Consider the following 16,410-nt stretch of genomic DNA (forward strand, 5'->3'; position numbering starts at 1 on the left):
GGGGGTTAGGCTTTTTCTTCTTTTTCTTTCATTCTGCTGACCTTGCGCAAAAGTTAAACATCATGTTTTACCCGGTGAACTCACATGAGGGTGTACAATAGATGTGCAGGAGAAAAGCAGTCTGCTCAGAGCCAGAGAGAAGCAAACAGTCCTGCATTGGCCAGGTCTGCATTGCCACCAGTGTTGACAGGACCAATGGCCCCTTCGTGGAAGAGGGAGAGAATGGAGATGGAAAGAGATTCTGGCAGCTTCCTTGAAATATCCTCTTAGTGTTCATGGCTAGAAAACCAAGCAGGGAAATTGAGGCACTCCTCTCTAGCCTTATTCTGTGGTTTGGAAAGCAATTTGAATGAAAAATGAAGAGTTTGTGTACAAATCAGAGAAGAAATATAAGACCCATACAAGACAAGAAGAAATTAAAGAAGTGGAGTCTAGGCTTGAAAAACTCTTCAATATCAGCATTCCTCCCTACCAAAAGGAAGCATTTTATTTTCCCTGGAAGGAGACAAAATGAGCAGCAGGGACTGCTGTTGTGGCAAGAACACCTGGAGATGTGCTAGCTGCCGTGAGAGCTCGCTGGCAGCAATAGCAATGGCATAATTTGCAGCAACATCTGCAGTTGGCCCAGCAACCATCTCTCCTCATTAATTAGCAGAAACCGTAGGTTTGCCAGACAGTCCCATTGGCTTTTGTATTATTACTGTACCCCTTAGCGAATAAGCTGTCCTCTTCCCTTCGTGCTGAGAGGTATATCCAGTCTAACTGCAGAACAGGCACAGAAGTCCTGTGCATATAAAAGGGGGTGGCAATGGGCTTACCACCATTTTGTGTGGGTCATGTTTACTACAACCACATGACTCAACAGCAGTGGGTTGTAGGCGTACGGAGATAATAGCAGAGGCTCATCACTAACTCCCTTGTCTCTCCCTGTGCCCCTAATTTTATCCTGCAAGGCATGCAACCATGTATGTATGATTCTGGGTTTTACTCTCTGAAATTATTTTGGCTTAGTTGTAATTTATTCACAATTGTGTCTTGGTTCTCCAAGCTGACAAACACATCTTTTCACCTTGCCTCATCTTATCTGCCTGAAAATAAGAACCATGACACTGTCCTTCAGGAGTGATTTGTTTCAGCCAGTGAGACAATATTATAACCCAACTCTACTTAATCCCCATTGAAACAGTACAGTCCAGCTATGCAAGAAAGCAAAATGTTGATCAACAGGGACCCCTGGGCACCTTTGCCTGGCCATTACATGCCATCTCCATTGAACACCACCCTGGAGATGAATTACATCAGCAATGGAGAAATTAATACAAGGCAGAGGGAGGTGTCAACTTTAAGCAAGTCTCTGCCAAGCTCGGCTTTCTTTTCCAGGGTTGCACTTATGATCAAATGTCAACTTCTGGTTGTGGATAAGAGACTGCAGGCTGTTAAGTGGGGAGCCCCAGGTCTCTGGCAGGAGAGCTTCTATCAGGTCGTGGCTGCCTAGTCCTGTTGGTCATGCAGACAGGATTCCATTTATTTGCATGCAGTGCCGAGCCTCACACAGTCTTTTCATAACTCAAGCAATTTCATGCACAGTTTCATTCTTTCCATAGTGGGGAGGGGGACTTATTGCAAGAAAACCCGATCCAAAATGATCAAGGTGGCTTAATAACACAAGGCAAATGGTAGTGCTATGGCCCTGCTAGACAATAGCAAAACACATTCAGATACGCAGCTCAGACCTTGCTGCATTACACATGTAATTAGGTTGTTTCCATGGTAATGATCTAATTATGGTCTTCTTGGCTTTGTGTAATCACATTTGCTGCTTTTTGGCAGAGCTGTTTTCCTTATTTTTGAACTGCAACACTTGGCAAGATGTTCTTTCTAAAGCTGAATAATAATTTTGCCTGATGGAAACCGAGAAGTCTGTGAGCTTTTATTTAAAGGGTTGAAGATACAAGACAAAACTATATATATATATATAGCATATATATAATATATATGTATATATAAAGAAGGATTTTTTTCCCCGTAATTTCTGTTCCTCCTTCCTTCCTACTTTTTTTTTAGCAAGTGCTTAAAATAATGACTTATAGAAGTGGCTCCCACATGGGATGGGATACTCCAGAGGCCTCTCTTCTGTTCCTGGGGCTAGTGATGGGCTGACCTAAGGGCATAAGATTTCACGTCTCCCTGCTTTACTTTCCTTCTCTGGGAATAATGATACTGACTTCAGATGAAATGTATACACAAAACGTGTATTATTTCTACTAAGCCATTTTAGCTCCTGGTAAGCCAGGTACCTTAGAGACAGCCAGTGAAATCCTGGCTCTGTAGAAGGCCAAGGGCAAAGTTCTTATAGATTTCCACAGTACTGCAATTTCCCATGTGGCTCTTCAAATACCTTAGAAAAAAACAGACACAAAAAGCCAAATCTAGCAGCCTTGACCAGTATGGATCCTCCACCCTGCTGCCCCAGAGCTGAGCGAGCAAGTTGGCATTAGGTTTTGGTGGCACGCAGAGTATCTCTCTTAGCTGCCATAGCACTGCAGGGAACCTGACTGTGGGATCTGCTGTTTCCAAGTGGGATAGCCTTCACCAAGCCCACGCCCCCTGGCAACTCTGCTTATTCCTCTGTGCTATAGGTTTTAGGGAGATGCAGAGTTCAAGGCTCTGCGAGAGCAAATACTTACAGGGATTTATCGTTGTCTGTGTCTGTTGTGCAGGAGAGGTGCTTCTAATAGCCTATAATCTCTCCTATGGCAACTCTCTCCTTGAAGTCAGCTGCAAGATCTGTCTGTTAGTTATCACTTAGAAAGATTTTTAAAGCTTTCTTGCAAAACAAAAGATATATTTCTGTCTTGAGCAATAAGGGATCTGGGGAAAGACAGGAGATGAAAGGTCAAACAACAGGAGCTTGTGAAACCACACTGGAGCAGAACTGCAGGCTGTAGTCAGCCAGGAGCTTGTATTGCAATTGACAAGGCTATTCACGAACAGGTTTTTTGATTGGAGTTGCCATGACAATAGAAAACACCTAAAAAAAGATCTATGAAATGTTATATCAGCATCAAGCCAAGAAGTTAAGCCAAGTCTACACTCAAGTTATTTCTATGAATCAGTAACTTTCATAGTAGTACTGCTGAAAGAAGGATTTGGTCCTCTGATTTTGAAGATTTGGGAAAACAGGTATGAAATGTAAATTATGACAGAAAAGATTTGTGCCATAAAGAATTTGCTGTGGAAGGATGCTGGAAACCTTGACAATACTATTTACAGCTCTTGCTTATTGTACTGAATATACACACAAGACAACGGGGTCCTCTGATTTTGACAGGGGGGTATAGCTGCTCTCTGAATTAATACAATATAACACCCACTCTGCATCCTCTAAAGATTGAAATTTCCGTCTCTAAACCATAACAGAGAGATTTCAAATCCAAAATAAGTGGCATAGAATTTCAAGGACCCAGCAAAAAATTATTCACTTTTGAAAGCAGTGTTTTCTCAAGATATCAGAGGTGAGAAGAAAAATTCATGCTGCCGTTGTTTTGAATGAATAATGATGTGAGGGTGGTTTTTTTTAGTTCATTTGATGCCCCTCTGAGCACAAGATCCTCAGAGCTTAAAGCAAGGACCAGAGTTGTCCTCTGCTGTTTTTTGGGGCAGGCAGTGGAGGTCTGCAGAACTGACCATGCTGTTAGCCCAGAGAATGTAAGTTATGCTATTGAGCCATATGATTTTGTGATATGTTCATCAGAAAATAAAACTAACTGTGATTAGCTATTGCCAATGAAGTTTTAGCAGATTGACACTTCTCAAATGCCAAGATATACCCAAATAAGCACAAAAAGAAATGCTTGTGAATGGACAGGCAACTGCACAGCACTCATGGTGAAAGTCAAATAACAGCAGTGAGGTGAGGTGGGATTTCAGGTCTGCCCTGTCACTGCACCTAGTGAAGTGAATGCCTTTTCTGAGGACCTTTCAACAGGTCACAGCTAATTGACTTCCACATCTCCCCTGCAGGGCAGGTAAGTATGAAACATGTACCCGGCTGGAACATCATTCTTCATTGATACACAGCCACCTCCTGGATGGGATGATATATCAGCTGCTAAATGGGGCAGAGTCTTAGTAAGACATTCTGTACCTCAGGTACCCTTCTCCCCTTCCTCCTGCCCTGCTTTTCAGCCAGCCAGAGCAAGGACGAGGAGGCTAGCAATCAGCTGGAGGTTGACGGCCCCAAGGTTGTACGGAGAGCAAGCACTGCGGTTGGTAGGGACCAAGCTGCCGCAACCTTGCTTGCTCAGGGCCGGGGCTTCTCAGAAACATCTCACCACAAGGCCCTCAGTGGAAACTCTACAGAAAATCCTTCAATCGAGGGGCAGCCCAGCTCTCCCAGCAAGTGCCTGGGGCTGAGGATGAACCGCCTGAAGGGGACAGATTGGGTCCTCTTTGTATTTCGTCCATGCAGTACAGCAGTGTACTATGCACACGTAACAGCACAACACGTACATACACATACATATACAACATAACCATGTGGGATATTGTCTCCTGTCTCCTCCCTATCTAACAGCAGAAGAAGGGACAGGCTTGTCTCCAGAGACAACAATGGCATGTTAACAAGAGACCTGTTCACTGAAACTGCTGCTTCTTGTACTTTGGCTCTGGTTGTGGTATTGGATAATATGGAACTGCATATTTTACTGTGCAGACTGCACAGACATCCCTGCAGTGCAAAACTTCGTGCACAAGCCGCAGTGATCACCATCTCTTGCCTTCAAGGTATTGCACACTTGTAGACTAAAATCAGAGCTGAGGATCCTGTCCTCCTTTCCACGAGTATGCAAATTTCATTAATGCCCCCAAGGTTTTAATGTGTGCTGCAGAAAAGACCAGACCCCCCTCAATTTATTTTGCTCCTGTTTCCTTCTTTCATAACCCAGATATTTGCATAATACAGCGCAACAATGCCAAGTGCCGGATGCCTCCATTCCTCCTGCACAGGCTCCATATGCTGCCTACCTCTGTCAGTCAGTCCTGGGGAGCTCTGCAATTGCAGGAGGACAATTTTCAAACTGTATGCGTGTAAATTAGAGCTGACACTCTGCAGTTTTAATTCACGGACTGAACCTGATCCCTGCTCACACCCTACCCATCAGATAACCTTAACACCATGATCAATACAGCCAGATAATTACAACAAGTAGGAAAGCTAAGTGCATGTTTCCAGGTTTTTTCATCAAAACAAAGTCCTAATGGTATGTTCCTGCCAAGGCTTATACAATTCTCCTTTGTTACACTGAAAGCTCACATAAGCCTAATACTGTATAATACTTCTTATGTGAATACTCTTAATGAGAAATTCCCTTTCGTCTAAATCTAGCTCATCTATCTTGGTTTGAATCTCTAATTCTGTATGTGTAGGGGGACAAAACTGTCCCTCTGTTTCCCTGTTGATCTACTGCCAAATCCACTAACTTCAACAGCTAGAATGAGAATGACTGAGAAAAATGAAAACCTGGTCCATGAAATTTCAGAGATTCCACCTTTGGGTTTCATTGCTAAAGATGGTTGATACAATTTCCCATTGTCTCCTGGTCACTTCAGATCTTGTTTCTCAAACATATGTTGCCCTTTTGCTCTTTATATATTTGCTTTGCTATTGGTCAGGAGAAGCTTGTCCTATGCAGACATTGCCTTAGGGAGAGATACTAGCAAGCAGAAAGCCATTTCACACCGCCCTGGGAAGAATGAATCAACTTAGAGACATCCTGAATTTTTGTGTCAGGTGGAGCACCAAGGACACTGTTTCTGATCACAAACACTGACTCCCATGCCAAAAGGATAGGGGACCACTCAAAGCACAGTGTCAAGTGAAGCATGAGCATTTTTCCCATTTTCACTTTAAGTTATACAGAAACAACAGGGTCCACAAAGCATGCATCAGGGTACCTTGATCAGGACCTAAGCAACAGCTCAGTGTTAGATAATTCTCACCTCTATGCAGCAGAGCAATGCAAGTAGGTGAATCCTCTTCCTTTGAAGTGCAATGTCCAACCCTGACTTTTAGGATGTCTGGAGTTAAACAGCAGTAGTAACCCTGCAGTGAAAGAAAGCAAAACGACTGCAGTCATTGACTGCACTGCTATAAATTCTCTGGTATAAGAAACTTTCATCTCTGCACACAGTTGTGAAGAAGCTATCATGAACATGGGCTCTAGCACACATACACACACAGAGCATATGCACACACAGAGAGATCAATAGGTTGCATATGGTGCATGTGGCATAATTCATTACTTTTCTTGAAGGCTGTCAGATATTTGAGATGTATTGGGTGAGAAGAGTACTGGGATAGTCTTGTTATTAGTCCACAGCTCAGCTGCATTGTAAGATTTACTCTATGACATTGCTTCCAAAATTTGTAACCTTTCAAATCAAAGGAACATCTCAGACTCTTGAGTTTTTGCTAGTCGAAGGTATTAATGATAAAAGCAGAAGCCTGAAAAACGGACATGTTAGACAATTATTCACAACTGTTTCTCAGCCAATGTGCTACCCTATGAAAATTAAACTGGAAAATATATGGTGCTCCCAGCTGTCTCGCTCATATCCGTACATTATCTGGTTGGTGCCACTGAGGGTGGTGTGATGAGGAAGCTTCATTTTGTCCATCTGTGGTGGATGCTTCCGAGGACTGCTTGCTAAATGAGCAGGGTATGGATACTATAGGGGTTTTAGCTCAACCACATCCATACTGGAGAGGAAGGTGTTTTGGTAAACACACCCAGGGCATGACAGCCTTAGTGAGCCCTAGACCTCAATCCTAGGAGGACATAAATGGTGCTGGTTTGAGAACATTTAGGGTGGTGTAGTAGACGACTATGGCTGTTGGCCGCATTGACATTTTGCTTCAATAACACACATACAGCTGTCTCTTGGCTTCTTGCCAGCTGTTGCCAGATGTGACTTAGCTTTTGCTAGGATAGGAAGGAGAAAAACGTTATCCCCAAAGCTGGTTTGAGTGTTTCTGTAGAAACAATTTTTCTCTGCAAAGGTTTGTGTTGTTCAGTTGTTCCTCACTGCAAGGCAGTAATACTGTACAGGTTTTTCATGCATCAAAATTCCTCTGAAGTGCATGGCAAAAGCATAGTCGCACACTCTTGTGTCACTGTCAGGAGCACGGGCCACCATGGAGGTGGTGTAGCAAGTGTTGTCACAACCTGAAAAGTAATTTATGCTAAAAGAGAGCCAGTGTGTGACTGACTGGCAGGCTGCAGTTGGAAAACATTTATAAAAATTTAACCTTCCTTCACTATAAAATGTTTGTTTTCAGTTATTTTAAAAAGTTTATTTTCAGTTTTGTCCAATTACAGCCTCTCTTGCAATGAGCTTTCGTTTCAAGCCGCACGGTTCTTTCATATTGAAATTTTTCATTTGTAAAATATCTAAAGGCACATTTCAATCACTGAAAACCCTTTTCCTTCAAAAATATTGAAAAAATATTGCTTAAACCAGCCACTAAGTGTTTCAGTATCTGCTATTCAGTGATTTCTAAGCACAACTGTTGACAGAGTCTTAACTGCTACTATAAGAAATTAACCTGGAAAATCCTTTGCTCTTTAGGATAGGGGTCAGGATAAGTATTCAACGAGAACACAACAAACATGAGACTGACTTTTAACACTGGGTGTGCTCTTTTTTGTACTTATTACATCTGTATCTATACTGTAAATAGTGGATCAGAGTTTCCCAAAATAGAAAGACCCCAAAACAGGGCCTAAGTGGCCACTGTGTTTGGTTTGCTCATTTGTGTTTTAATGAGTCCCAGATGGAAAGGTTATTCTCCACTGTGTTGAGGAATTTGAGGCAAAGTGCACTGCAAATTGTGGTCACTGTGAGCGAATATGTTTGGGTGAATATGTGACTTTGCAAAAAAGTAGTGAAACTTCCTTGTTACATGTGGTGATGGGTTTTCTTTGTGGTTAAAGTCTTTGCAGTATCACCAAAGAAAGGAAAAGAAAGATGTTTGATGGATACTTCTCCATATTTCCAGTAACCCTGTCCATTTTCAGAAAACAGTCATAACTAAAACACATACAATGCTTCAGTATTTCAAGGTGCTGGTTGCAAAGGTCTCATTGGCCCTGCTCCTGCAGGACTGCATGTTCTGGGAAATGCCAGCTGCCTCCCAGGCATCGCAGCCTATCCTGCCTGAAGATGACAGAGCAGGATACGGTTGTAGGCTCCCAAAACCCCAGCCCATCAAAACCACTCAACCTGCATTCCCTGACACAACCCTGCCCTGGAAGGATTTTGTGTCCAGGAGGAGGGACCATCAGAGGTGTGCAGTTTGGATGCTGTTAGCTGTGGGTAAAAAAAGCCTGGCAGCAGTGAAGTGTCTGAGGGAAGCCCATTAGTTAAGAGCTGGGGTACCCAATGCTGTTATCACTAATGTCTTCAGCGCAGGACAGGGCTGCAATCAATTTCATAATAAATCAAACCCATTTTCTACTATGAACCGATTTATCTGCCAGGCAGATACAAGTCATTATTAGAGGCTGAGATCAAACTGAAAGAGACGTATCGTATTTTCAGCTTCTCCTCCTAACTTCGTATCTCCAAGGCACACTCTGCAGTCACTTGTTCGCAGCCGTTTACCCTCCCTGGAGACTTCTTCTTCAGGAGACTTTCATTTATTGATGACGCAGACACAGCAGGAATTATAAATGTAATGCCTAATACAACAGCTTTAAGCCTGAAACTAGCACCTGTCTTTCTTCACCATTGCACAATATTCATAGACACTGGATAAAAAGATTATTTGAAAGTCTTGATTTACAGCAGAACAAAGAAAATCACAGTTTACTAAAACCAAGCCTATGTTATGACTTTATCTCTGTTCATTGAAGCTACAGCTCTTATGGAGACACTCAACTTAAAGCATTAGCTATGGTAAACAAGATAGGAGAGAGATCTGACATTGTTATTTATAGAAGGAATCACACAGCGTTGACTATAAAAATGATTAACACCTAACAAATATGGATAGCATTAGTCTAAAGTTACACAGAAGGAACAAAGGAATCTCTGCCTTGAATGGTCATTGTGAAGCACAGGCTCAGGCTTGTGAAAAATGCACGTACACGTGAGCAAGGAGCTTGGATCTCCTGGTAGCTGAGAGCCTTGGAATGCACCAGATTAAAACACACCAATGTTTAACTATTCATCTGATGTTACAGAGTGGCACAGTCAGCCATGACCACTCCCAGACAAGCAGAGAATATTGATTATCCCATTCAGAAGCGTGAAGGTGTTGCTGAAAGCAAGAATAATAACTGTGTTTGTTCAGACTTGGGAAAAGAAGGCTTAGGGGAGACCTTTTCACCATGTTAAAGTATTTAAAGGGTGGCTACAAAGGAGATACTGTCTTTTTACAAGGAGTCATATGGAGAAGATGAGGGGTAATGGGTACAAGTTATTCCTGGGGAGATTCTGACTGGACACAAAAGGAAAATTTTTCATAAAGAGAACAATCAGCCATTGGAATAATCTCCCCAGGGAAGTGGTGGATTCCCCAGTGTTGGATACTTTCAAGATTCAGCTGGACAGGGATCTGTGCCGTCTTGTCTAGACTGTGCTCTTGACGAGAAAGGTTGGACCAGATGATCCTTGAGGTCCCTTTGAACCTGGTATTCTATGAATAATTGCATCAGCAGTTAGCATCCTGGGTCGGTCTGCATGTGAGCCTGCATATAAACAAAGGGTGAGAGGTGTCTTCTAGGAGAGAAGCAGTGGAAGATGGAATAAATAGGCTTGGTCTAAAGAAAAACCTGGGGACAGGATAATATAACCAGAACTGCAGGACAAAAAGGCATGGAGCTAACTTTCAGCAAGGCAGATACAAATCAGATACAAGTCAGGCATAAGAAATAAGCTCTCTAACAATACAATGACTACCATAGAAGCAACACGGATGCTACCAGGACCTAGTCTGAATTCAACGGCACCCCTGGCAGCAGCAGCCACCCTTGCTTGTCTTTTGCCATACTTGTCTCCTTCTAACTCCATACTAATGGGAATAAATTCCAGATTGCAGTAGGTATATAGAGGGAAGGGCTTCACAATTTACAATGATGCCAACAAACCGGTCAGAACAATTTTTTATTTTTTATTTTTTATTTTTAAAAAGAAGGCTCACAAAGGCTAGTACTTCTTAAAGAGAAGCCAAAGCATTTCAAATGCAAATCTGGGTGAAACATAGCTGAACAAGAAGGCCAAGCAGTAGAAATTTCAGTGACACAGGCAGTTACTGGATATGCTGAGGCAGGTTCCTGGTTCCACTCTTCCTCTCAAAAGGACTCCCCTCTGGTGCATTTATTTTAAATCCTTTGATTTTGCACTTATAGCACTTACCCACTGGAAAACAACTCCAGGTATTAACAAGCCAAAACTCTTTATTCCTCCTATCTCACTTGAGACAAATATCCCTTAATATTCTTCCCTAATGCTTTTTTTTTTTTTTAATGCTCTCCAGGCAGAAAAGAAATGGTCAAATCTGTACTAAAGAAGATTACTTATGATGGGCTTTTAAAAAATTATGCACACCAAGGCATAAAAGGATGTACGCTCTTAACCTTTCCCTTCCAAAGAAGCCGACCTTTTTCTATCCTGTACTGTATTTAGCTGATGTACATCTTCAGATGGAAAGATGACTTGATACAAAGCCTGCTGGACTCAGTGAAAGGGCATCCACTGGGATTCACTAGCACTGAGCTAAGTCCACACTACTGCTGAAATTTCTTAGATTGTAATAATAAACAATATTATGAATGGTATCGCCTTTGTTATAAATCCAGGGACATAAATATTAAACTTGGCACTGCCTTAGAATTCCTGAAACGTGGGTTCTGAGAGCTCTCCATACTTGGCCATGCAGTTAACTACAATGAAAAAAAGCAGCATGGAATTGGGCAAAATGGTGAAAGTTCCATTTTGAATGGAAGTGCAATGAAAGGAATAGGTTTCACAGAGCAACCACAAATTACTTCATCATGGCCTCACAGATCATAAGTGGTTTGTGCTGATGACTTGGGCATTCACAGCCAAAAAGATACAATATTATTATTCAGAAATTTGACCCAAGTGATTTTTGCATGATGTTAAAATTGAAAATTTGAAGAAAAAAATATTTTGGGCTGTCATTAAGTTGGGTTTTGGTTTGTTTTTTTTTTGGTTTCCCCCAAGCCCCCCAAAAGCTCTAAAGCTTAATATTCAGTTGACGTATATCTGCTTCACTCCATCTTCAGATTAATCTTTAGAAAGAATCAAAAATAAAAAAATTTAAACCAACTAATTAAAGACACTGCAAAAACCAGTGAAATTTTCAAGTCTGAATATCAAAACTGGTCATTTAATCCAGAAGCTAAATCTCATATATAGCTTCTGTTCATTCAAATTACATTTCCTGGGGACTCTACATCAAAATATAAGATGACCAGTGGATTTATGAAATACATCTCTGGATGAGGGCAGTGCTGTGGCTCTGTGTCAGCAGAGCAGGACAGAAGGCATGGAGGATGCAAACAAAGGCATGCCCGGTGGTCGGGTACGGAATTCTGAGCTTTGTCCTTAAGCAGAGAGGCTGGTTTCACCACTGCAGCTAAGGGAAGCCCTGCTGACCCTTCATTTGCCCTGTCCCAGCCTGGCACAGGTGCAGGGGTTTGGGCACACATCACACAGCTGGATGGCCCCAGTGACCTTCTTTCCCACTGGCTTCCACATGATGCTTACTTAGAAAGTCGCTTCTTATGGATAAGTGCAGCAGGAAACTCTGCAATAACAGTGAAATACCTACTATGAAATAAGTTGTCATTTCTTTCCTGATATAAATCTATCTGTAGAAAATGATCCCACAGCCACTTACATTAATCTGTCAGTGAGCACATCCCTTAAAAGCTTTTTATGCTGTTTTTAATTTAAGGCATTTGACAAGGAAGAGAACTGAGTATCGTTGGTCCCGATTCCAGCGCAGCTCAGCCCCTTTTCTCTGGCCAAGAGCTGGGCCAAGTGCCCAACAGCCCAAGCCATATATCTGTTTTTTCATTAACAGATATTGTCTATTGACCACCTCTGTGCTCTGTTTTTATCCAGCTCCTGAGCTCCAGAAACCATTAGGTGTCTTTCTCCATTAGCCATGAAGAAGATGTACACCTATTCAAGCAAGTTTTCTCGTTTCATGACATTTCCTCTCCTTTTCCCCCAAAATGTTCTTATTTATCCCACAGTGTTTTAGGTGCTTTGGGATGGACAAAGCACCACGAGTGCCTGTGGTCCTTCTGGCCATGGTGGTTGGGAAGGACATGATCCCAATAGGGACCATGTAGCACTCTCACCCAGAACAGCTTACAACCCATGACCCCTTGGGCTTCATCAGCTGCTCTGGGGACATTAGTAAAAGATAACTAAAAGAAATACTGCTTTCAGTTGGCTTCAATTTACTGTAGCTGCAGCTCCACTGAAAACTGGTACCTGCAATGCTGGGTTCTAGGTTTTACTGATTGCACTTGATCTTTAAATTTAAGCAGAAAAAGCCCAAACGTTGTGATACTCCAGAGGCAAGACTATGAACAGCTGCTGACAAATGCTGACTTTTGCAGGGGAAAATATCTGTATGTTTCTAAGAGCACAGACCCTGTTCCTGCTTGGTACAGTGGCAAAACAGCAGCATCTCCACTGGGTCCCAGACCTTCACTGCGAGATGATCACTGCCACGTCAAACACATCGATATCATGGTGTCAGCTTGCTATTTAGAGGAAAGATCATCCATTGATTAGTATTATTTTCTGCTTAGTAGGTATTTAAGGAAGCAGTATCTGAGCGTTCTGTGGTATGTGCTAGGACAGCCAAAGGTTTCTGCCCCCAGAGGCATGCCCATGGTCAGGCACAGATGTAGTGTGGGGCAGTGAATCTTGACCATGTCTCCTGAACTCGGTCCAGGAGCAAACTTCAAGAGCAAACACCCAGCTTTAATTTCAGTGCAGTCAAGTGATGGCAGAAGACAAGCCAGGAAATCCACTTGCTCTGGGCAGCCAAGAAAGGCAAAGGAGTTCATCCTGGTCTGTTTCCTAGGGAAAGGACATGTTAAAACTCCCCTAAAAGCTATACCCACCCACCATGGCATGATGGGCACTGTCACCTGTATGTTAAGTGAGGACTTTCAGAGAGTAAAGCTTCAAATAATTTAGTGGGAGAGTATACCAGGACCTTTCCTTGAACCCCTTCATTTGGTGTCAGGAGAAACTGTGCCTGGGCTGGTTTTATTTATAAACCTGCAGTGAGTAACGCGACTGTTGCAATCAGCTCCCTATGCTAAATGCGGCTTTGGCAGATACTCTCGAGCTTCACTAAATCCCCTTCAGTTAGGGAAAGAGAGTGTCTCAGACCGTCTGCCAGCCCATTTGCCCTGGCCAGCCACAGCACATGGCAGTGCCCACTGTCCCCAAAGGTTTTTGGCAGGGCTCTATCACAGGCAGCAATGCTGCGAGGAAGGTAGGAGAAAGCTAGAGACAAAATTACCATGCAAAGAGCAGCTCAGAAAAATAGGAGGTTGATCCCTGATAAAGCCACCTGACTGTTATTCTCTGTTATCCTTATTCACTCCCTGGGAGGGCCAGGCTGGCCGCTGCTCACAGCTTTGGGCATCTTGTTCGGCTGGTGCACCTGGAGCAACATGTGCTGGGCTGCCTGGGCTGGACATGGCTTTCAGTAGATGGTGGTCTCCAAAAAGCAGGCAAAGATAATGGGAAATACAGAGGGGAAACCTGAGGGGAGCAGCATGGCTGGGCTTAGAGACCTGAAAAACCTGTGAGGCCCCGAAGACAGCAATGAAACCATCACTCCTGTGGCACATATTTGAGCCCCTGCCAGGGGAAAACTTCCGAGGTTAAACTAAAAAATGGAGGCATTTTTCTGCCACAAAGAAGTTCTCTTTTGGGTCCGGGCAACCTAATCCACCTTCAGCACCAACAGCAACTCATGGAAACATTTGGGAGATGGAAGAGGAGGGAGGAAGAGTGCCAGGTATGATGTGGAGTGGAGGTGTCTCACCTGGAGAGTCTTGTTTCCATCCCACTTAGGCTCCTTTCTTGGAGGCATAAGGGTCTGTCAGTGCAGATGCACATTATGGGATGCTCATATTGATCTTTTAGAAATCCTATGGACTTATTTGAGAGTGCCAACAGTATGTAAGAGATTGAATCTTCTCCCTATAAGCCTCTCTAAAGAGTTGATGCTTTCTGTGAATCAGTTCCCTCTGCAGGTCATGGGTAAATGTCTGTCGTGGTTTAAACCCAGTCAGGTAGCTCGTTCGCTCACTTCCCCCCCTTTCTTGCCCTCCCCCTGCTCTCGGAGGGACGGAGAGGAGAATCGAAAAGAATGCAACTCCCACGGGTTGAGATAAGAACAGTTTAGTAACTAAGGTATAACACAAATCACTACTGCTACCACCAATGATAATAATGATAAAGGAAATAACAAGGGAAGAGAATACATCATCTCACCACCAGCCAACCGATAACTCGCCCCCCCAGCCCGACCAAGCTCTGACCGATACCTCCTCCAACCCTGCAGTCTCCCAGCCCTTCCGGCTAACTCCCAGTTACATCCTGGGCATGACGTGCTGTGGTATGGAATACCTCTTTGGTCAGTTTGGGTCAGGTGTCCTGTCTCTGCTTCCTCCCGGCTTCCCCTCCTCCCTGGCAGAGCATGAGGCTCACAAAGTCCTTGGCCAAACCAAAACATCGCTTGTTATCAGCTCTGTTCCCGAGCTGAAAGTCAAAACATTGCACTGCACCAGCTACCAAGAAGGGGAAAAATGACTGCTACTGCTGAACCCAGGACATTATCCACCCCTTATTCCATACCATTCACGCCATGCTCAGATCCCACATTTTCAATATACCATCACTCTTATCTCAGTGCACTCTTATCTAAGTGCATGGACTATAAAGCTATATCCCTATAAAGCTGCTGAGTCCATCTGGTCCATGATGTCAGGCTCCATCTCTTGTAACAGTCTTCCAGAGCAGGAGAGACTGTGTGCAGTGTTCACACTCGTGAATAATCTGGGCAATAGTGTCCATTGCTAAGTCCACCCCTCGATCATGAGTCCATCTCTGTGTTGCATCTCTGCCCTGATGGCCTGAAGTGCCATGGGCCCACCAGGCTCAAAATAATTCACTGTCCCCTTAAGCAGTTTCTGCAGCTTGCTGCTGGGGACTCCATACAGCTGCCTTCCATCTCCGATGCTTCCAAAGCACTGGAGGGGCCCAGTGGACTAGATACTTGCCCATACTGTCACACACACCCTGCCACTCATGACTGTCCAGCTTTGGGGAAAACCTTTTGGTCCCCTTATATCGTCGTCTAACCCCAGACAAGACCCAAACCTGACTCTGCTTAACTTTTGAGATCAGACAAAATGGTTGTGGGTAGAACACAGTCTGTGTGTGTGCCAACATGCTGATCCCCATCACGATCAGCAGGCAGGTCCCAAGGATACCCAAAGGCCATTCAAAACCTTCAGAACTCTCAGTTGATGCTGCTGTACTTGTCACTGGGGCTGGTGTAGCTGCTGTGCTTGCCGGCTCTCCCACCACCAGCTTCTCTTTTCCCGAGTCCAGATCTTCCTCCTCTGCCTTGCTGGGAAATGCTGCGTGGTCTCCTGCATCCTCCTGGGGCTCGGCGGGCGGCTGCCGGGAAATGCTCTCGGCCGTCGCGGGGCTGGGCTCGGCCGCGGGGCTCGGCTCCTCCGCGGGGCTCGGCTCCTCCGCGGGGCTCGGCTCCTCCGCGGGGCTCGGCTCCTCCGCCGCCTTCTCCCGCTGCTCGGCAGCCGCCTCCTTCCTCTCCTCGACCGCCCCGGCCTCCTCCACCCGCAGCCGTCCCCTCGCGGACTCCGGCCCCGCTCCCGCCGCCGCTTGGTCCCCGGGGCCGCTCTCCCGGGCCGCTTCAGCAGCCGCCGGCTCCCGGGGCCGCTCCCCCTCGGCTCCCCGCAGCCTCACGAAGATGGAGAGTAGGGTGAGGGCCAGGACGGTGAAGAGCAGCCGGACGGCCAGGTACAAGTCCACGGCCACGTCCGTCCCGCCCTGCTGCTGGAGCCCGCCCGTATTACAAGCCATTGCCATAAAGCACAGTGAGACAAGAACCTTAGCCCAGGCCCCATACTTGATAAACACTATCACAGCAAATACCGGCTCTAAGTAAGTTACAACATTCTGAAGCTGTGAGATCAAGGAAGAGAGCCAATAAATCAGCATTGTGACGAGTGACTATTAATCCGGTCAGATCTGTCGTTATCTCAACCCTTCGTGCCCCACGTTGGGCGCCAAAAAGAACTGTCGTGGTTT

The 16,410-nt window shown here is 44.6% G+C and overlaps 1 long non-coding RNA gene across 1 annotated transcript in view; it reads right to left on the reverse strand.

Moving 5' to 3' along the window:
• LOC134155616 (uncharacterized) overlaps window positions 1-16,410 on the reverse strand; it is a 171,397-nt gene that overhangs the window by 33,360 nt on the left and 121,627 nt on the right. Inside the window, exon 2 of the long non-coding RNA XR_009961644.1 lies at window positions 6,001-6,103. This is a non-coding gene — a long non-coding RNA (uncharacterized LOC134155616). The remainder of the gene's footprint in view (window positions 1-6,000; window positions 6,104-16,410) is intronic.

Source organism: Pezoporus occidentalis, unplaced genomic scaffold (genome assembly GCF_034315485.1).
Source record: "Pezoporus occidentalis ecotype Australia unplaced genomic scaffold, CSIRO_AGI_Poc_V1 ctg8, whole genome shotgun sequence".
In the NCBI taxonomy this organism is placed as follows: domain Eukaryota; kingdom Metazoa; phylum Chordata; class Aves; order Psittaciformes; family Psittacidae; genus Pezoporus; species Pezoporus occidentalis.